This window comes from Lagenorhynchus albirostris, chromosome 5, assembly GCF_949774975.1.
Source record: "Lagenorhynchus albirostris chromosome 5, mLagAlb1.1, whole genome shotgun sequence".
Taxonomy (NCBI): Eukaryota; Metazoa; Chordata; class Mammalia; order Artiodactyla; family Delphinidae; genus Lagenorhynchus; species Lagenorhynchus albirostris.
The window spans coordinates 33765783-33783604 of NC_083099.1; the positions used below are offsets into that span (position 1 = coordinate 33765783).

A 17822-nucleotide genomic window follows, 5' to 3' on the forward strand; every position below is an offset into this window, starting at 1 on the left:
GGATGCCACTACCCTCCACTGAGGTGAAGGGCTTTACAAAGCAGAATTTGATCAGGTCCAAGAATTTCATCTTCGGTAAACCAGCTGGATCTGCGGCGGCAGCAGTAGCAGCAGTACCGCGTGGCTCTGGGAGCAGCGACCCGGAGGGAGCAGGAGGCGACGCTGGCTGCAGGGACCCGGTGACAGCACAAGAGGTACTAGGTTTTACAAGTTTGCAATATGCATGAGTATAAGCTAGTCGTTCTTGGCTCGGGAGGAGTTGAAAAATCTGCTCTGACTGTACAATTTGTTCAAGAAATTTTTGTTGAAAAATATGATCCTATATAGATTTTTATAGAAAGCAAGCTGAAGTAGATGCACAACAGTGTATGCTTGAAATCTGGGATACTGCGGGAATGCAACAATTTACAGCAATGAGGGATTTGTACATGAAAGACGGACAAAGCCAAAAAAAAAAAAAAAGGGCTTCCCTGGTGACGCAGTTGTTGAGAGTCTGCCTGCCGATGCAGGGGACACGGGTCCGTGCCCTGGTCCGGAAAGATCCCACATTCCGCGGAGCGGTTGGGTCTGTGGGCCATGGCCACTTGGCCTGCGCGTCCGGAGCCGGTGCTCCGCAAGGGGTGAGGCCACAGCAGTGAGAGGCCCTCGTACCGCAAAAAAAAAAAAAAAAAGAAAAAGAAAAACGGACAGAGCGTTACATTAGTTTATTCCATCACAGCAGAGTCCACATTTAATGATTTACAATGTCTGAGAGAACAGATTCTTCGAGTTAAAGACACTGATGATGTTCCAATGATTATAGATGAAAGAGTTGTAGGAAAGAAACAAGGTTAACATCTAGCAAGAAATATGCCATCTTAGAATCCTCTGCAAAATAAAATAAATGCTAATGAGATCTTTTATGACCTAGTGCAGCAAATTTACAGAAAAACTCCAGTGCCTAGGAAGGACCACAAAATTCATCATGTCAGCTGCTTTAATATACTATTGATAATTGCATTGCAGCTCTGAGCCAGGTCTGAAGAACTGTTGCTCACTTCAATGGTGCCAGCATTCCAACTTTGTTAAACCTACCAACATGTTAAATTTTCTGTGGCGGAGCACTTTAAGAGGCAGGTGAAAGCTACTACATCAGTTTGCACATTCTAATCACTTTCCAGCATCACAAGAGAGATTTTTTACTTATATAATAGTCCTAGAGTATGCAGCTGGTAAAACCAGAGGCTACAATCCAGTATTACTGCTAAGAGACATTTTTCATCCACCAATGTTGTATATGTATGAAAATGGTGAACACATCCCATACTTTGTATTGGAGAGTATAATAATGGAAATCCTAAAAGCACCACTATTTTACCATAATAAAAGAAAACCCAAAGAGCTCCTATATAGACTACTTCAGATAACTTTGCTTCTTTGATACTTGTAGTTTATTGTAATTTTTTTTAAGAAATTCAAGGTGATTTTGTATTTTACTCACTTACCTTGTATTGTAATCGCTTTGATTAACACAGCTATACAGTTTTTCTAATTAAAAGAACTGTGGAGATAGTGATCTTGTCTTTAAAATATGATAGTCCTTTCAGTAAAATGTCTTAGATTAAAGACGTTCCTTTTAATATCTGTTGGGAAGAAAATGTCCAGACTTTTCAAATCTTTTATTATATGTTTCTTCTTTTGTTTACATAGGGAACAACATTTATAGTTGTGTGTACAGTGGGGGTCTACAACAAGAAGTGTATATATTCAAATAATTTTTTAATTTTTGTAAATAATGTTCAGGCTTCTGCAGCTGGAGATTCTCACTGTGACTCCCCTGCTTGCTCATGCATAAGTGTATTTGCAATACCAAATAAACAGGTTTAGTATTTTTGCCTGTTAGTGATTGTTTCACATGTGTAATGTTTTGGTTGAGATGTTAAATGGTGAACGAGTACTGTGGATGTGAATGTGGGAAGTAATTTTAATCATGTGTAATTGGTCACAAGGCCTAAGCTGCAGTAATTATTGCTATTTTATTTAACAATACCTGTTGCTTTGTATGCATTAACATTTGGGCGTACAGATTGTGTGTCTAATCCAACAGGTAGCCACAGTATTTAAACTGACCAACCTAATGTTACAACTACTTTGAGGTGGCCAAATGTAAACTAAAAGCCTTAGTGAGAGGCCCGCGTACCACAAAAAAAAAAGTGGAACAATTTTGTGTAACTTAGCATCAGTAGTTCAATAAATTTGGATTGCCGTGCAAGAGCTTGCGTTTATTAAAAAAAAAATAAAAAAGAATTTCAGCTTCTACATGTTGTTTGCTGACGTTTCCTCCAGTAACTAGTTAGGATTCAAGCAGAAAGGTAGGACCATGTAAGTGATATAAAGGATTTATTGCAGGGACAAGACCTCATGCAATTGCGGGAGCTGGTTGAGCAGTGTATGTGAGTCTGCTGTCCTGTGTCTGTGCTGGGCCTGAGGTCACTGAGGCCTGCAGTCCAGAAGGGAAGATGAACGTGAAGCAGGGGCAAGAAAGGACAAACTAGAATCACAAAGACAAACTGGAACCCACAGCAGTCTCTCAATGTCTCCAAACCTCCAACCTCAACAATGTGGGTGACCTGCTGGCACACTACACTCTAATGCTGCTCATGAACTTGGCCCAGGATTCAGAAAGTTAAGGAGAAGCTCCAGTGGGAAGTGGACAGAGTTGTGAGCCTGGGGCTGCCCAAAGCCAAGGTGGGCCATGAGATTGGTGAGTGTGAGTGGACTGTAGCTGCACCTGCCCTGAAATACGTCACTTACACTTTCACGCCTCCTGCACCTTTCCTGTGAGTGCAGCCCTAACCCAGAACCATGCAGGGAAGGGAATTCTGGGAGATGTAGTCCCATCTTAGCTAAAGAGACTTCATACCCACCACCACCTCTATGAATTAAATTATCCTCCTTATCCTCCCAAAAACCTCATATTCAGTGTGCTAGCCAAAGGGTTAGCAGGTTGGCTATTTTTTGGAGATTTTTAGGAAAGCTTAGAGAGGGGGCATGTTTGTCAGCAAAGACAATATTTCATGAAACAAATTAGCAGAGGCATTCATGGAAGGCCACACTGAAAGCGGTGTACACAGTAACTTTTAAGGACCAAACTTTCACATAAATGAGGCACATCTCTACCTGAAATTGTAACTTCTGAATTAGAACACTGCAATCTGAATAACTTGAAAGTATTTTGTAAAAGAGCTCTTGTTTCACTTAGAGAATAAACTGAACCTTGGGAAAACCTAGATTTGATAGACAGAAATAGAGAGGGAAAGGAAAAGAGAAAGGGAGAGAGAGTTTGAAAATAAAATACAGCACTTATTATGACCTCAGGGCTAAGTAGAACAGATAAATTTCCCTTGAATGTTCTTGAGATATGAACTGCAAAGGCAATTACTAAAAATACCGTTTGGTTAATCTTCCCCTTGACAATTCACTTGGGTCATGGGACATTCTCCCATGGGACTTTGGGACATTCACCACACCGCCCCACACCGCCACCCTTGCTCTTAATAAAGCACCCCACACCGCCACCCTTGCTCTTAATAAAGCTAACATGCACAGTCCCCGACTTTCTTATCCGTCTGCAGGCTTAACAAAACTTGAAAGACTTCCTTAGACCACATGCCACAGAAGAGAAATTCTGGGCACGGGACAGGTGGATTTGCAGCTTTGCTCACGGGGCTAAATCCAGAGGCCATTTCTCCCAGAACAGAAAAACAGAGGCTAATATTAGCTTTATTTTGCTTTGTTGTTAGGTGGATACTGAAAAGGGACTAAAATCAATGTCCCAGTGACCATCTAGGGAATGAACAGCATCACCTGGTGCTGTGCCCTGTTGGGAGCAGTGAGAGGCATTGGGTTTGCTATAGAGGAAGAGATTATCTTGGTCTGTGAATCAGGCAACATCTGTTCACTTAGTTGGAGGCTGAGGAGTTTACCATCCAGTGAGACAAGTGCTTACATGTTCCTGCCATTTCTACAATATGCGTTTGGTTTTTTGAGGTGGCATGCTTCATTAATGAATATTTTCTAATATCAGAACATAGTTGTTGGTTTGCATTTTTGGTAAAAAGTACATAACATTAATTTTATCATTGTAATCATTTTTAAGTGTACAGTTCATTAGTATTAAGTATATGAAACTCTACATTAATTAAAAATGAATTCCTTCCTCCCCTCAGCCCTTGACAAGTACTCTTTTTTCTTTCATTTTTTTAAGCCATTTTATTGAGGTATGATTGTCATAAAAAACTGTGCATATCTATAAAAAGGAAACAATAATTTGATGAGTTAGGAAATAAGTATACACTCATGAAACCTCTACTACATTCAAGGCCATCCAACATCTCACCTCCAAAAGCTTCCTCCTACCCCCTTTATATTTTTAAATTTTTATTTGTTTATTTTTAATATAATTTTTCTTTTGTGGTAAGAGCACTGAACATAAGATCTACTGACCTAGCAAATTTTCAAGTATACAGTACAGTACTGTCAACTACATATAGGCCTTATGTTGTACAGGAGGTCTCCAGAATTTATTCTTCTGCTCTAATTGGAACTTTGTACACTTTGACCAATACCTTCCCATTTCCCTATCTGTCCAGACCCAGGTAACCACTATTCTATCTACTATCCTATTCTGTGAGTTTATTAGATTCCTCATAAAAGTGGGATCATACAGTATTTGTCCTTCTGTATCTGGCTTATTTCACTTAACATAATGTCCTCCAGGCCCATCTGCCTTGCCGCAAGAGGTAGGATATCCTTCTTTTTAAAGGCTGAATAATATTCCATATGTGTGTGTGTATATATATATATATATATCTCACATTACCTTTAGCCATTCGTCAATGGACTTTTGGGTTGCTTCCATTTCTTAGCTATTGTAAATAATGCTGTAGTGCACATGAGTGTGAAAATATCTCTTCAAGATCCTGCTTTGAATTCTTTTGGATATATAACCAGAAGTGGGATTGCTGTATCATACGCTAATTTCATTTTTAATTTTTTGAGGAATCTCCACACTGTTTTCCATAATGGCTGCACCATTTTACATTCCCACTAGCAGGAGGATGCACAAGGGTCCCAACTTCTCTGCATCCTCACCAACATTTGTTATCTTCTATTTTTTGATAGTGGCTATCCTAATGGACGTGAGGTGATATTGATAGCAAACAGGACCCCATGGGGCTCCTGGGCACAGAAGTCTTTCTGTGTCCCCCATTTCTTTTCTTTAAAAAAATTTTATTTATTTGGTTGCATTGGGTCTTAGTTGCAGCAGGCACGGTCCTTACTTGTGGCATGCATTAGTTGCGGCATGCACGTGGGATCTAGTTCCCTGACCAGAGATCAAACTTGGCTCCCTACATTGGGAGCACAGAGACTTATCCACTGTGCCTCCAGGAAAGTCCCCTGTCCCCCATTTCTTGATTATAGAAAATAAGCTTCATGCAGCCTCCATGATCTTCCCTGAGGGCAGGTTCAAAGAGAAGCTAATTAGGGAAGGGAGGGGATATGAAATAAGGGAGAAAAAGTCAAAAGAAACAATAGTGCAGCCTTGGGGCAGGGGCCAGTTTCCCCCTCAAGGGATATACAGTACAATGTCTTTGAGTTGTTTTGCAGATACTTGAAACCCCCCACCAGGTGGGAGAAGTTAACTGTATGCTGCCCACAAGCCGGGAGTAGACCCCAGACCAGTTGGAACCAGAAGGTTGATGATGCTGACTCCCACTTACCTCACCACTAACCAATCAGAAGAATGTTAATGAGCTGATCATGCCCTCTTTGAGTCATTACTATAAAACTCCTCACTACCCGCTCCAGGTAGGGACACAGCTTTGTGGGCATTAGCCTGTTGTGGCCCCCTTTGCCTGGCAAAGCAATAAAGCTGTTCTTTTCTACTTCACCCAAAACTCTGTCTCCAAGATTTAATTCAGTCTCAGGGTACAGAGACCAGATTCGGCTTCAGTATCTCATTGTGGTTTGCATTTCTTTTATGATTAATGATGTTGAGCATCTTTCCATCGAGCCTAAGTATTTATAAGAAAAGAAATCTTGTGCAGAATAAAATGAAGAAAAGTTAGGGTAGTAACATTGATGGCAAATCTCATGGCCATGATAAGAACATATTCCCTTTCTTTTTCTTTTAATTTTTAAAATTAAAAAAAAAATTTTGGTCATGCTAAGCAGCATGTGGGATCTTAGTTCCCCAACCAGGAATCCAACCAATGCCTCCTGCATTAGAAGCATGGAGTTCTAACCACTGGACCACCAGGGAAGTCCCTCCCTTTCTTTTTTATGTTGCACTGTATGTGAAACCTCCCACATAGCTTAGTCATCTTTTCTTCTGTTATTTGAGCACACTTGTACTCTCTGACATGATCCCGAACTAGAAGCTAAGTTTCGAATTTATGAGTCATAGATTGCTGGAACTGGAAAGGATATAAGAGATATTCTAATTACAACATCCCCATTTTACAGCTGAGAAAACTGAGGATTAAAAAGTGAAAAAGAGGGGCTTCCCTGGTGGTGCAGTGGTTGAGAGTCCGCCTGCTGATGCAGGGGACACGGGTTCGTGCCCCGGTCTGGGAAGATCCCACATGCCGTGGAGCGGCTAGGCCCATGAGCCATGGCTGCTGAAACTGCGCATTCGGGAGTCTGTGCTCCACAACGGGAGAGGCCATAACAGTGAAAAGTCTGTGTACTGCAAAAAAAAAAAAAAAGTGAAAAAGAATTCAACTGTGAAGAAATATATTAATATAAGAGGAAAAAATCTTTCTAATTACTGAAAAATCTAAATTCTATTTCATCCGCATTACAAAAAAAGTTCTATCAAATCTGGAAATATTGGAAGACTCAGTTTCCTGTGGTTGAGCACATTTTGAATGATTATCACAATTTTTCCAAGGTCTCCGTAAGATGTTTTGTGCTGTAATCCCCTTCTCTTTGTAGGTCCAATGTGACTGGGTATAGGCTTTGGAACTCAGGACAGATTATTGGCTCGTATACCTTATAGTTATAACGTATTAACCTTTTACTTTTGTTTGTTTTGACAATGAGAGTAAATTCACATATGTGATGTCATCATGGTGAAAGGAACATGAAGTTAGGAATAAAACAGCAGGTCAGCTTAACCATCATTACTGAACCCCCATCTTGTGGCAGGTGCTGTTCTGGGCCTCATGAAGTATATGAAATCTCAACAATATGGACAGGAGCCTCAAGGCCAGTACAGGCCCAACAATTCTTCCCAGAGCATGTCCTGGGTATTAGGGGTCTCCTGAGAAACAGAAACAATAGGATGTATGTATGTATATAAAGATAGTTATGATAAGGAATTGACTCGCATGAATATGCAGGCTGAAAAGTCCCAAAATTTGTAGTCAGCAAGCTGGAGACCCAGATGAGCTGATGTTTCAGTTTGATTTCTGCTGCCAAAATATTGGCTATCTGTACACAGTTGCCAAATAGAAATACGGAGACAGAATTTAGGAGGAAAGAGAAAGAGTAGCTTTATTTCTTTGCCAGGCAAAGAGGGAACACAGCAGGCTAGTGCCTCCAAACACTGTGCCTCCTTGGAGAGGGTAGTAAGAAGTTTTTATAGTAATGATTCAAAGAAGCCATGATCAGCTCATGGACATTTTTCTGATTGGTTGGTGGTAAGGTAAGTGGGAGTCAGCATCATCAACCTTCTGGTTCTAATTGGTCTGCAGTCTTTGTTCTTGTAGGCAGCATATCATCATTAATCGTTAACTTTTCCTACCTGGAGGGGGTTTCAGTATCTGCAAAATAGCTCAAAGATATTGTTGTGTGTGTGTCCATTGATGGGGAACCAGGACCTTGCCCCAAGGCTGAACTACTGTTTCTCTTGACTTTGTTTCTCCCATGTCTCATATCTCCTCCCTTCCCTAAATAACAGCTGCTTGAATCTGCCCGTTGGAACTCAGGGAAGGTCATGGAGACTGAATGATCAAAGAAATATATAATCAAAGAAATGGGGGCACAGAAGGTCTTTCTGCCCAGGAGTCCCACAGGGTCCTGCTCAGCATCATTCTGAAGGCAGGAAAAGATTGATGTCTCAGCTCAAAGTAGTCAGGCAGGAGGAGGTACCTCTTATTGGATTATTTTTTTAATTATTAAAGTATAGTTGATTTACAATATTAGTTTCAGGTGTACAAAATAGTGATTCAAAAATTTTATAGATTATATTCCATTTAAAGTTATTATACAGACCACCTAGAGGGGTGAGATAGGGAGGGTGGGAGGGAGGGAGACGCAAGAAGGAAGAGATATGGGAACATATGTATATGTATAACTGATTCACTTTGTTATAAAGCAGAAACTAACACACCATTGTAAAGCAATTATACTGCAATAAAGATGTAAAAAAAGTTATTTTACAATATTGGCTATAGTCCCTGTGTTGTACAATATATCCTTGTAGCTTATTTATTTTATACATGGTAGTTTGTGCCTCTTAACCCCCCCTCCCCTCCCTTACTTCTCTTCTTTTTTCTCTCCTCCTGGTAACTAGTTCTTTCTGTATATCTGTGAACCTGTTTCTGTTTTGTTATATTCCTTCATTTGTCCCGTGTATTAGGGGTCTCCTGAGCCTGAGCGTCCGGGAGCCTGTGCTCCGCAACACATACAGTGTTTGCCTTTCTCTATCTGATTTATTTCACCAAGAATATTACCCTCCAATTCCCTATCCATATTGTTGCAAATGGCAAAATTTCATTCTTTTTTCTGCGTAATGTTCCAATACCTGTATCTTCTTTATCCATTCAACAGTTGATGAATACTTATCTTGGCTTTTATATCTTGGCTATTGTAAACAATGCTGCTTCCATATTATGGCTATTGTAAATAGTGCTGCTATGAACATTGGGGTGCATGTATCTTTCTGAATTAGTGTTTTCAGTTACTCTGGATATATATCCAGGAGTGGAATTCCTGGATCATATGTTAGTTCTACTTTTAGCTTTTTGGGGAACTTCCATACTGTTTTCCATAGTGGCTGCCTCGATTTACTTTCCCACCAACAGTGTACAAGGGTTCTCTTTTCTCCACATCCTCTCCAACAACACTGGTTATTTGTGGCGTTTTTTTTGTGTGTGTGGTATACTTTTTTTTTTACGTCTTTATTAGAGTATAATTGCTTTACAATGGTATGTTAGTTTCTGCTTTATAACAAAGTGAATCAGTTATACATATACATACGTTCCCATATCTCTTCCCTCTTGCGTCTCCCTCCCTCCTACCCTCCCTATCTCACCCCTCTAAGTGGTCACAAGGCACTGAGCTGATCTCCCTGTGCTATGCAGCTGCTTCCCACTAGCTATCTATTTTACGTTTGGTAGTGTATATATGTCCATGCCACTCTCTCACTTTGTCACATCTTACCCTTCCCCCTCCCCATATCCTCAAGTCCATTCTGTAGTAGGTCTGTGTCTTTATTCCCGTCTTACCCCTAGCTTCTTCATGACTTTTTTTTTCTTAGATTCCATATATATGTGTTAGCATACGGTATTTGTTTTTCTTTTTCGGACTTACTTCACTCTGTATGGTATTTGTTTTTCTCTTTCTGACTTACTTCACCCTGTATGACAGACTCTAGATCCATCCACCTCACTACAAATAATTTCATTTCTTTTTATGGCTAATATTGTATTTATATATGTGCCACATCTTCTTTATCCATTCATCTGATGATGGACACTTAGGTTGCTTCCGTCTCATGGCTATTGTAAATAGAGCTGCAATGAACATTTTGGTACATGACTCTTTTTGAATTATGGTTTTCTCAGGGTATATGCCCAGTAATGGGATTGCTGGGTCGTATGGTAGTTCTATTTGTATTTTTTTAAGGAACCTCCATTCTGTTCTTACTTGATCTTTCAGTCTTTTAGTGAATTGGAAGAGGCCCACCGAAAAAGAGGGGATTAATCTGCCTTACTCCTTTACTGATTCACATGTTAATCTCATCCAGAAACACCCTCATACACACATCTAGACACCAAATGTCTGGGCACCCTGTGACCCAGTCAGGTGGACACATAAAATTATCATCACACTGTGATTATCACTGAGGGTTTCCAAGATGACTTTGGGGAACATGGATAAATTTACCAGCTGTGTATTTCTGTTTGGCAACTGTGTACAGAGAGCCAATATTTTGGCAAGTTATTTAAGTTCACTGTGCCTCAATTTCCTCACTGTGAGGATGACAATAGTTCCTCTCTCATTGGATTGTTTTAAAGATTAATCACTTAGAATGGTACATGGCAAGTAGTTAAGCGCAGCATGTGTTAAATACAATTTTAATATATTTCAAAAGCTGTGTATTTATTTTGAGGTGCACTACAAAGAAATACAGTTGGCATGATTTCAAGAATATTTCTGCTTAGGATGAGGCTAAATATAAAAATAAAGTGGGTTGATTTCAAGACAAATAATAAATATTAGTATAGGAGGTATGTGATAATGGTAAAAAAAAAATTGAGACAGTGGAAAGTGAAATAGGTTTAGGAATTCCTTAGGTTTAGAAATTCCTTAGGTTTAGGAAATACTACGAATGATAAAAAATAAGGTCATATTTGTGGTGACCAAACAACCGCAGCCTGGTTTTCTGAGAGATTTCCCAAGATGTAGGACATACAGTGCTAAAACCAGGAGAATCCCCAGCAAACCAGGATGTTTGGTCTAACTATATAACTACAGTTTGATATTTATTCCACAAACATTTGATGAGCACCTGCGTCATTCCAAGCACTGGAGGCTTCCAAATAGCCTCTAAGGAGTTGCCAGTGGAATGGACCCTTGGTTCTGTTGCTTTTGCTACTGTTATGTCTGTGCCTTTAAGCAGGGTTTTCCATCTTCCCTCCATCTGTTTCTTAGTCTGCAAAGGAAGTGGTTGAAATAAATGATCTCTAAATCCTTTCCAACGCCAGAGTTCTTCGATACAAAGCACACGATACATCTGTTACTGCTAAAATCTCTACTCCCACTGACATCCAGGGTGAGAAAATAACAATGAGCAAAGAGTACATGTGGTTCTTTTCTTATCTCTCAATTGCAGCCTGAGTTAGGAGGGAAAATGAATGTAGTGGAGACTCCCCTCTCCTGGGCTCCCAACCAACCACCACCCTGACACACTAGGATCTTTTGAAAAGATTTCAATAATGTATATGGTCAGGAAATTGGCAGAAGAGAGCCTTCCTAATAGGTTTAAGACTCCATAAGAAGCACATGAAGAATTTATTAGGGGAAGAGGGGATGTTTATGGTGCCCAGAAATACAGGTTGCTCCAACTGTGGTGGCGTTTGGAAGTTGAAAAGGAATCTTGGTGGTAAGACCATGATAAATAATTTACTTGATTAAGAAGCTCTTATTTAGAATCTTGTTTCTCTTCATCAAATGACATTTTGGAGTTGGCAGTATTCCAAGTTTCAAGCAAGTTATGTTACATAAGAGTGTATCTCCTTGACCATCTGCTTTTGTGTGAGTAAAAACATCTTACAGTTAACGTCTTGGAAAAGCTATCTCACACAAATCAGTATTTATACATATATTTTCCAGAATCAATTTAATGAAACAAATGTCTATTGAGTGCCAGTTATGAGATCAGTTCTGTGAAATCAGATGTGCAATGAGGATCTCAGTTTCTGGGAGCTGTGGCTAAGGAAGCATGACAGGAATCCAATCATCACATTATACTGATGATGCTATTTGTGGAAAATCTGATGATTTTTACCTGGAACCAAGGTTCACTTTGTATAAGCTATGGCAGACAGAAGAGGCTTTGGGTATGAAAGTCAAGAGAGTTTCCAGGCTCAGAGAACTTAATTCTCAGGAGTCAGGTCTTTTTTCATAATGAAATTCTATGATGCCCAGATTCCTTCCAGGCAGCATTCTCTCTAATTATAGCTCCACTGAGTCACTGCAGGTGTTTAGAGCTATAATGTTGAGAGAGAGAATATAAAAACAAGGCCATTTCACTGGGGGTATAGCTCAAGGGTAGAGCATTTGACTGCAGATCAAGAGGTCCCTGGTTCAAATCCAGGTGCCCCCTCCACATTTTTCTTTTTGCTTTAGAAGAATATGGATTGATTTTTGACTTTAATATATTCTGTAGCTCATGACTGGTTGAATAATAACTAATGTCCCTTGTATATATGCCAGGCAGCAGACTAGGTACTTTACATTAATTATCTCCTTCATTTCTCACCAAAATTTTACGAGATATATTATCTCTATTTTACACAAGGAGTCTGAGACTTGGAGATGCTACAAAGACAGGTCCAGGATTTAAACTAGGAGAACACGTTCTCAATGACTTCATTATACTACTCATTCTGTTCTCCTTCTGTTAAAAGCTTTGTCACAAATTTCCATTTAGCAATGCTCCCAAAATGCTACAACTGTCCATAGCCTTTTAGAACATTTTGGCTGCAGGGCAAACCCAGTAACAGTGATGATGCCCACACTTTATAGTGTCCTGGGGGCAGTCAGGGAATAGAGTCCTTGTTCACAGAGCACTGCTGTGGATAAACATGAACTGGCCTAAAATTTAGGAAACTGCACTCTTTTCCTGATCTAAAGCTTGGGGACTTTCTATTACCCTTCCATCCCCAGTTCATTGCCTGCAGCGAGCACCCCACCTTGGGTGCATGCATTCCCTAGCCAGGGTGGGGCCAGAGGTCAGACCTTAGTCTAGGTTTAACTCCTGCCTGATGCTCAGGCACTGCTGCATTTTAAAATTAGCCCCTACTACATGCCAGAATTGTGCAAAATGTGAACCCAGAAGTGAATAAGACACAGCCCCTGGACTCAGTGTGCTTTCAGCCAGGAAGCAGGCCTGTAAAATAAGAAGTCAGACAGCTGTGAGCTGGACCGAGCTGGGCCAGCTTCAGGAATGCAGAGGAGGCAGTTATTACCTCTGTCCAGAGGAGGGAGGTTACAGGAGGCTTCCAAGAGGAGCTGATGGCAAGTCAGGGTCTCATAGAAGAACAGTATCGCACCAGAGGGAGGGTGGAGGAGAGGCAGGGGTGCGGTGAGTGAGGGTTGGGTCCCAGGCAGAGAAAACTACATGGGCAGAGGGTGGAGCCAGATGGATGCAGTTGGAGGCAGCTGGAGCACAAAATGTGCTATGGGGAGTGTCAGCAGAGGAGGCTGAAGCTGAGGAGGCAGACAGGGATCAAAATGTAAGAACTCTTGTGCTGAGAGTCTTGCAGTTTATCATGAAGGCCTTTAAGAGGAGTAGTCTAGATGCACCTGATTTTAAAATGACTGCTGTGGGAGCAGTAGGAGATGGATGTCAGGGGTGGAAGCTGGGAGGCCATTTAGGAGGTGGTGGCACTGAGGTGCAAGGGTGGGGGTGGGCGTAAGTGATGTCAAAGCTAAACTCAGCAGTACCCAGTGATTAACTGGCACTGGGAGGAGAGGTTGGAAGAAGCCCAGTGCTGTGTTACATTCTTTGACCAAATGACAGTATGCAGTGGTGTCACCAATCAAGACAGGGAGAAGGCTAATCAGATGGTTACATAGGTAGGCCTGGCACCCAGCTCTGAGCCCACACTGAAATCCTGGCCCTACCACCTCTCAGCTGCATGGCCACTCTGTGCCTCAGTTTTCTTACTTGTAAAATCAGTATGCTAACTATAATATCTGTTTTGTGGGATTTATTTCTGATGATTGAGCCAGAAGTTATGGCTAGAACTGAGCCTGGCACATAGCAAGTGTTTAGTAAATATGGACTAATATTACAACAAAGCAAAATAGGAGAAGATGCAGGTTTGAGCAGGAAAACAGCAAGTGTAGTTTGGGGCACACTGGGTTTGCAATCTGAAGTTTCGGTAGAACCTCAGAGTGGAGTGGCTGGGAAGGGTCGTCTACAGCCCTCAGAGAGCTGTGAGCTGGAGCTCTGGGGGCTGTGGGCTCCTTAGCTTCACAGAGCTTCCAGCCTTCATCAGGGAGAACTTACTGCAGTGACAGAGATTTCCTTGACCTTTCTTCTCAATACACAAGATTGAAAGTTCTCAGACTGGAACTCAAGGAACTAGGAATCAGTGGTGTTCAAAGGTGAATTTTGGACTTCTTATCTGTTTTTTTTCCAGCTGTAAAGTGAGACAGTTCACCTGGATGAGATCCCCTTGAAAATCTGATAAAATCATGTACCATATACAATCCATGCACACATACAATATTTGCCTGTAATTCAGAGCTGAACATGAACCTCTGTAGTCCAGTTGTGGATTTCCAGTTAAGACCACCTCCATGTCCAATACTTGGTGGCAGCCCATGATATTTACAACATTCACTGATGTGCCTGGAGATTTATGGGCAGTTGGTGGTGTATTTTAAACACTGGAGAGTTTGATATTAGAGCACTGAGCTTTAAGTTCTGAGAACAGAATGAACATACAAGCTCTGGGATAAGTAGATGATGTGGCTATAACGGAATCAGGGATGAAATTAAATCTAGCAGGAATCTCAGCCACACAGATATTTATGAAGTATGATGAAACTCATAAAAGTGGAATAAGTGCTTATAGGAGGCATAATAGCATCAGGGGGTATAGCTCAGTGGTAGAGCATTTGACTGCAGATCAAGAGGTCCCTGGTTCAAATCCAGGTGCCCCCTGTGTTTTTTTCTTTTGTTCTTCCTGGCAGCTTCTTTAAAAGCCTGGCTCTAGGGTGAGTTAAGCAAGGTACCTAGGGCTAAAAATTTAAGGAGGCACTCACTCTCAGGTTCATGGAGCCGCCTTGGCTTATTAATTCCCTCACAGTAGAACTATGTGCTCATGTAAACCCACCCTGCCTGCACTAGACACACACAAACACAGCCACACACCCAGAGACACCCAAAGACACCCCCACACCAGATGTCCCCCAACCACACACACACAGATCCAGACACACCAATAGACAAAAATACACACACACATGCACTTTTATGTACCTTTATCTTATTATTTTTTTGCTCACTTTAACTTTGTTTATTTTGAGCTGTTCAGAACATTTATTACTCCAGAAATGATTTTTTTAACATCTTTATGGGAGTATAATTGCTTTACAATGGTGTGTTAGTTTCTGCTTTATAACAAAGTGAATCAGTTTTACATATACATATGTTCCCATATCTCTTCCCTCTTGCATCTCCCTCCCTCCCACTCTCCCTATCCCACCCCTCTAGGTGGTCACAAACCACCTAGCTGATCTCCCTGTGCCACGCGGCTGCTTCCCACTAGCTATCCACCCTATGTTTGGCAGTGTATATATGTCCACTCCACTCTCTCACTTCGTCAGAGCTTATCCTTCCCCCTTCCCATATGCACAAGTACATGCTCTAGTAGGTTTGTATCTTTATTCCCGTCCTACTCCTAGCCTCTTCGTGACATTTTTTTTTATTTCCCAGGTACCTTTATGTCTACGGTTCTTTATATTCATCTTATCAACCAGAAATTTCCAGCTTCCTTTCTACGAACTTTTTTTTTTAGTAATTTTAGAGTTACAGAACAGTTGTAATGATAGTACAGAGAGGTCTCCTATAATTTTCAGTCAGCTTCCCCTAATGTTGACAAGCTTACATAACTGTGGCATATTTCTCAAAACTATGAAACATCCGTGCAGCACTGTTAACCAAACCAAAGACTTCATTCAGATTTCACCAGTTTTCGCACCAGTGTCTTTTTTCTTTTCCAGGATTGAATACAGGGTTGCATTTAGTTGTTGCATTTAGTTGTAATGTCTTCTTAGCCTCTTCAGTCTCTAACAGTTGCTCAGTCTTTCCTTGAGTTTTTTTGTCTTTTTTTTGTATTAACACTTTTTAAAAGTCCTGGTCAGATATTCTGTAGACTGTCCCTCACTTTGTGTTTATCTGATGTTTTCTCATGATTAGACCAGGGTAATGAACTTCTGGGAAGAACATTACAATGGTGCCATGTCCTTTCTGTCACATCTTCTTAGGCGTGGAAGAAAAACAATGCAAAAATTTAAGAGTCTGCTACATTGGTAAATTTTTAGAGGTCTGATATGTGAGGTATGTCAGGTTATGCCTTCTAAAGTGAGAGACACCACACAAAACAAGGTATGTCGCTTGGTGAGCCTCTTTGGGTATTGGTGGCTATGTATTTGGGTGTGTTTCTCTGGTATGTTTACTAGACAAAAATAACCCATGAGATTGTCAGGTTTTGTGTGGATCCCAAAGCAAGAAAATAGTCTGTACTCAATCTGTGGTGAACAATAAAGATTTGTATCTTATTCATGCAAGGTCTGATGCAGGTTTTGTGGTCCTTGTCCCTCTTGCAGCTATGTCATCTAGCAAAATGTGGCCCTTAGGATCATCGTTCCAGGGGTAGAGAACATCAGTTCATAGCTTCCTTAGTCCAAGAGTGACATACATCTCTTCTGCTCACAGTTCGTTGGACAGAACTAGTCATATGGCCCCAACTTCATTGCACTGGAGATTGCAAAAGTAAGAAATCTTTTGGGTACTTGTTGAGTATGAATTTTCTTTGCTATAACCTGTCTAACATTCCAATATGGGCCCCTAGTTGGTGGAAATTTTTTCTGATTCTTCTTGTTATCACCAGTGACTGGCAAGGACCTTGCCCATAATAGGGGCTCAGAAAGTATTTGGTGAATAATAGCTATTCAGTGAATGAATAAATAATGAAGCAAGATACATAAAATACATTTTTAAATTACTTGGAAACGAATTTTATTATAAGGCAAGAATTATACTTCTCACATTTAAAACACTACTTATTGATACTTTTCTAAACAATCTCTTAAAAGATTCAACCTTCATTAAAGAAAGTAATGTTGTCTGTGCCCATCAAGTAAAACATAGAATAATGATCATTTTTACTGGTTTGTTTTACTTTGGAAAATAAATGTTTCCTACTCTGCCTCTCTTTCTAAAATAGTCAACACGAACTTTACCTACTATAAAACCAAAACACCTTTTTTAAATTTAAAAATTTTAAACATATATCAAAGAATAAAGGAGGGAATAAAATTTGGTGGGCTCTTCACCACTGTCTTTTTTAAAAACTTGTCTTTTTTATATGTGATTGTGCTTGTACATGCGAGTGTTTTTTTGTGTGAATCTATGTAAATATTTATTAAACAAAAATGCATTAGGCATGTCTTAGGCAGCATCTCAAATCCTCTTGGCCTTGACCATTTCTGAGGTCCTTGGCCACCTTTTCTGTCCTGGCTGCCACGGGGGTAACTGAGTATATAAGGACTTGTCAGCTCCACCCAGGCATGCCCTGCAGCCTTCCTCCTGTCCAATCTGGATGCCCCGGCCTCCCACTCTTGGTTTCCTTCATGCTTTTGTGGTGTGAGAGGTCACAGGCCCAGTTGGTGCCCCCACATACAGAACCTGGAAGTGTTAAGGAACTTATGCACCACAGGGAAATTTTTCACCAGTGAGATGCAGAAGCTGAGGCTCAAATCTTCTCCTCGTTTCTTAGGACAGATTATCTGGGGATGCAGTTGTTCATACATCCTCTCGAGACAGTTTTATGAGATCAAGCAACTAGTGCATTTGTTACCACGTGGAGGCCAGCTTGGAAATTCACCCTTGAATGATTGAACTTTCTTTCTCTGCCTCCCTCCCTTTTCCCTCACTCCTGCTCCCTGGGATGGCACTTTCTGAAAAACTAATAGTACACAGCTTTTCTCAAGCTCTAGGTTCTGGGGTACCCGGGTACAGCAGACGCTCTGGATGCTTTGCCAATTTTCCCTTCAGCCCTTCCTACACAGTTCACCCTGGCTTGATTCTAATT

The 17822-nt window shown here is 40.8% G+C and overlaps 2 non-coding genes and 1 pseudogene across 2 annotated transcripts; all 3 read left to right on the top strand.

Moving 5' to 3' along the window:
• Nucleotides 1-219: 219 nt before the first annotated feature.
• LOC132520442 (ras-related protein Rap-1b-like) lies at nt 220-980 on the top strand (annotated as a pseudogene).
• Nucleotides 981-12025: 11045 nt separating this feature from the next.
• On the top strand, nt 12026-12097 carry TRNAC-GCA (transfer RNA cysteine (anticodon GCA)). Its single transcript has one exon. It is a non-coding gene; the product is annotated as a tRNA-Cys (tRNA).
• Nucleotides 12098-14596: 2499 nt separating this feature from the next.
• On the top strand, nt 14597-14668 carry TRNAC-GCA (transfer RNA cysteine (anticodon GCA)). The gene has a single exon. It is a non-coding gene; the product is annotated as a tRNA-Cys (tRNA).
• Nucleotides 14669-17822: the final 3154 nt, after the last annotated feature.